We start from the raw sequence: 5,152 nt of genomic DNA on the forward strand, positions 1-5,152 counted from the left end.
CGGTATGTATCGACCGTATCGTGCAGTATCGATCCGTATCGTACTGTATCGGTACCGTATCGATACGTATCGACTGAAAATATGAAAATTCCCGTGAATGTGCCTTTTATTGTTTGAAACAAACACTTCAAACTCTCACCAATAGTTTTCTATATTTCTCTTCTTTCTTCCCCTTTGATTCACACACCTTTTTGGAGACTCAAATGGTAGATTGAAAGAAACATTGTCGAAGTGAATGGTTCAAAGAAGGAGAAAAACATAGTCCAAGAAGAACCTTGAACTTGAAAGTTGAAAATTTTGAATAGTAAGTTCTTGAATCTTTACTCACTTTTTTCAATTTTAACCTTAGATTTTCAAGTTTTTTTACAAATCTAAGGTTCATCATAGGGGTGTCAACCGGTCGGGTCGGTTCGGTTTCAATCGGGCTTAATCGGGCTTAAAGACTTTCAAAGGCTACACCGTGTCCGCCCATTTAACTAATCGGGCTTAGTTATTGAGGGCATGGTACACTTTATATTCGGTCGGTCGGCCTCGGGCTATAATCGGGCCACCTTAATCGGGCTTTAGTCGGGCCTTAATTGGGCTACGGACATGTTTAATGTTAAACGGGCTTTAACCAGTTTTTAAACGGACCCTCTTTAAAATGTGCTCTTATATTCCGGCCCACTCATGCAAACCCAAAAAAATGACAATAAATTAATAAATGATACCAAATATAACCATTATTAAAAATATGAACATGTTTTTACTTTTTAGTTTTTACTTTCTAATTTGGGGGGTAAAATAGGTATTCTACAATCATTAAAGGGTCGGGCTAGGCCAGTGCACAATAGGCCGGTCTCGATCGGGTGTTAAACGGTCGGTCTCGGTCGGGCGCCCGACGGTCGAAGTAGCAAAACCAAGACCGACCGTTTATAAACGGGCCGGGCTCAAGCCCGACACGTTTAATAAACGGTCCGGGCTGGACCGGTCTATAAACGGTCGGTCCCGATCGGTTTAGTCGGTTCGGGCCACGAATTGACACCCCTAGTTCATCATACTTAGAATCACATTTTGTGCATCATTATTACATGAAATCATTGGATTTATAAGGATTTACAAACTTTTTTCAAGAGAAAATGAGGGTTTCAATTTATTTCAAATTTCTTAGATCTACTCATGCTCAATGATTAAAAATGTTTAGATTTTTTATATGTTATGTAAAAACAAGTGTTCTACAACTTCCATGGAAAATTTTGATTTTTCTCAAAAAAATATATTTGTCTATCAATACCATACCCTCATCATTTTGAACATTTTCAACTCAATATATTTGTCTATCAATACGATACCCTCCACTTAAGTATTTATGCATTCTACATGTCATATATAACTTTTTTTAACTGTTTTTTTATGCAAAAGTGTATAAAAATGTGTTCCCTATCCATTTATGTGCGTATCTTTAGCGTATCTCCGATACGATACGATACCCTCCGATACGTATCTTAATTTTGACCGACCGATACGGCGACCGATACCGATACTTTAATCCTTGATTAGCTAATACCATGAATTTATGTATTAGCTAAGGCCATGCCTCTGCAGTGAGTTATATAATCATCTAGATTAGCATACTTTCTCAGTAGTACATTGATGTAGATAAGTCACTTGGGCTTATTTTATTGCAAATAAGCCTTGGGTTGTGTTATATATGTGTTGGGCCTTTGATCCCATGGGTTTTCTTTGAAATGGGCCACTTTAATGGGCCTAAAATATGGGTAGAAGGTAGAAAAACGAGATTTAATTCATTAGTTTAGTTAGTTGCTATTTAATTCAATAAAGACCCATTAGGCCATTGGTTAGTTGTAAAGTCCTATATGGACTATTAGTTAGTTAGTTTTACTCGATGTTGGAGTCATAAAGTCAAGTCCTAGTCTTATTTTGAATTCCTAGTTGTAGTAGGAGTGTCTAGTCCTATTGGGAAACTAGCTCTTAGTTGTAGTAGGAGTGTCTAGTCCTATTGGGAAACTAGCTCCTAAGTAGTTTGATTGTTATTCTGCCCTTTATAAATAGAGGAGCCTATGTACTCATAATTGAAGATTTGAATGAATGAATTATTGAGTGATTACTCTTTAGCTAAAAAATCTGTTATTGAGAGGTGAGGTGCCTAAACCTTTGAGGGGTATGATACCCAAAACCTGAGGGGTGAGATACCCATTCCTTTATTCTCTTTCACCCTTCTCAACCCTCTATCGATTCTTCTTTTTCTATTTCTATTTTCTGTTTATTGTTATTAGAAGTTCAGACCTGTTAAAGCATACAAAATCAGAATCAGCCAGCCAAAGAGTTCTTGTTCTTGAAGCCAATCGACCCTCATTGCTACCCTAGTTTGAGATCTGATCTACAGATCCTTTGAAGGACTGGTTCTATACTCTAAGAAGATCAATCGATCCTCTCTTGAAGGTTATCTGAAGAAGACAAGTTGATGTTCCTGCAGAATTCTTCACATTCTCTCTCTTAGGTCTGAAAATCAAGAAAGTGCGTAACTCCATAACTAGCCGTCAGAAGCCCTTCATATTTGGGGGTTTTTGTGCCCTCCCTAGGGGTATCTACACCCAAAAGTACAGCTCAATCGGACTCCCACAGACCTAGCCGCACTTTTCTCTCTCCAGCTCTATAGAAGGTCTTTCTCTCTCCTATCGGGTTGGGTTTTGGGCTGGTTTTGCTCCTATATGGGTATTGTATCCTTGGGGGTTTATTTGATGGTATTATTTATTTGTTTCTTGTTCCTATTTGTATTGGGGTTATAAACTGCGGAGTTAGTTACTTGTAATCTACTCCTGCATTATACATTGGTTTAGAATCTTGGTTTCCAGCTCCAAGTTGATGCTTGAGACAATCGAGCCTGGTCTGACTAGATTTGTTTGTTCTTATGTCATAATTGCTTGATAGGGCTTGCAAAGTTATGAAAATTGCTATTCTATGTCTTCTTTTGACCTTTCTAACCTTTTAGGTCCTAATCTTATTTAGTAGCTGCCTCATGATGATCTCTTTGGATTTTGTTGTTTGCAAGTGGTTTTTGTTTTTTTGTTTTATTATTTTTCCAGATATCTAATCTGAAAAGTATCTTAAAATGCCTTCAAATCTCTCCTATGCTTGCATATAATCTAAGAATAAATCCCTCTAGGGATGGCCAGAAAGCCGCTTTGCTCACACACCACCCTGCCCTTGAGTCTAGCCAAAGATTTCCAAATGATAAGAGAGCCTGATGGTACCATGCTTCCATGGAGAACAAAATGTTTATGCTCCTACGGAATACACTGTCTGACCATAGTTTGCAAATTTGGATTGGAATTTAATTTGGAATTCAAAAATTTGAGTTTAATACGATATGCAATTTTGAAACAAGCAGCAGTCAGAAAAGCAGAATGTAGGAAAAAGTTGGAAACATATTACTTCGGGTATTACATGTTAACTTTTTGAAAATTCAGGACCGAAAAATTGGGTCTATTTTCTAATTTTTTCTTATTGAAGATCTGTTCTGTTTGTGGGGGTAAATATTCTGAAATTTCCTGTGTCAAATTATTCACAAAATTTCCTGTGTCAAATTATTCACAAGGAACAATTTTTAGGAGCCTGAAAATTTTTTAGGCTGGATTATTCGTAGACTCTCAAAAAGTTGTGAATTTTTCAGCACTTTTGAATGACATTCAGATTCAGTCTCAATTTTTACCAAACCATATTTTGCCAAATTATTCGTGAATTTTCTGAATATCATCCTGCCTGCTCTCTTTCATGGATTTCCTGGCAAAAAGTTTGTACTAATCTATTATGAATTTGGTATGGCTAGCTGATAGTCACCATATTCACAAGCCAATTGTTGCCGATATTTGACTTGAATGTCAGGTGCTGCCCTTTTATTGGTAAAACACAATCTGATAAAATTGAAGTTTGAGAATGTAAACTGCATTAACATAGTTCTTATGTATCGTCAATTTCATCTCATCTACTTGTATTTCATTACCTTCCTTCTAGTCCATCAACATCTCGAAGTTGGGTTTATTTGATTTACATGCCTTGTGATATTTGGATGTTGACTTATGCTTGATGGTAAGTTTCATTTTGGGTTATATTTGAAAACATGAAAAGATTGTGCAAAGGTTTATGGTTCAGGCGGGTGGCATTTTAAATGCCTATGTTTTCCTTTTAGGAGCCAAGCTAGGCCCATAGTTTCTGGGATTTGTTGGATGAGAAGTTTACCAAGAAATTAGAGGGACCAAAATGATTTAACTTCATTAGGTTGACAGAATTATCCTTTTCAGATCAAACGTCACCAGCCACTTTTCTAACAGTGAATTTTAGGCTTATAGAAATATCACCAACACTATAGACAAGTTCCAAAGTTATAGTAGATTAGTAGTCCAAAAGTAGTTTGGTTATCGGGACTTAACAGTGGCTTAGGAGATTCCCTAGCTACACCGGTAACAGAGGATCAATAGGGCTAAGTATGAGATCCAATTTGGGGTTCAAGTTTTAAGTTTTCTTGATAGAGTTACTCTAACTTATCTTTGGAAGATCATGAGTTATATTTCCCTCAAGGATTCCAAATCTGATGCATGGTGTGGGGAAAGAGACAGGATTAGACTTTGGAAGGAGACAGACCTTCAATTTGGGAAACCACCCTGAGCTTTAGATTCCAGATGCTATTATCAGAGTCAGGATCCCAAGGGAATGTTACTTTCTTATGTATGTCTGGCTGAAATGGAATTTTGATCTTAGGAGAGAAGTTGGAGACAATGAACTCAAGGAGACCGTTTCACTCATTAACTGGATCGAGTATTTTTTTCCATTTTCCAAGAGCTTTGCAATAATTGAATCTGGTCATGCATGGGGAACTTACTCCAAAATCTTGTCAAAATTTTATGTGTTAAATAACGCTACCCAATAGTGTTCCACTGTTCCCTATGCCCATACATATGGGAAAGTGGATCCAGGGCATGGACGTCTTTTCACAGCCTGGTTCCACTCCCCCATGTATGTGGGTGTACGAAATACTATCAGGTGGCATTCTTTTTCCCAAATTTTATATAATGAAATTCATAAATATACCTAGTTTCCTCACGTAGTTAGTGTAAAGACTATTCCCCTTTAAAAAAATCACCCCAACCCCCCC

The 5,152-nt window shown here is 37.2% G+C and overlaps 1 protein-coding gene across 1 annotated transcript in view; it reads left to right on the forward strand.

The window, feature by feature from the left end:
• Positions 1-5,152, forward strand: part of LOC122078309 (translocon-associated protein subunit beta-like) — a 9,187-nt gene that overhangs the window by 2,299 nt on the left and 1,736 nt on the right. The window lies entirely within an intron of this gene.

Source organism: Macadamia integrifolia, chromosome 5, assembly GCF_013358625.1.
Source record: "Macadamia integrifolia cultivar HAES 741 chromosome 5, SCU_Mint_v3, whole genome shotgun sequence".
Taxonomy (NCBI): Eukaryota; Viridiplantae; Streptophyta; class Magnoliopsida; order Proteales; family Proteaceae; genus Macadamia; species Macadamia integrifolia.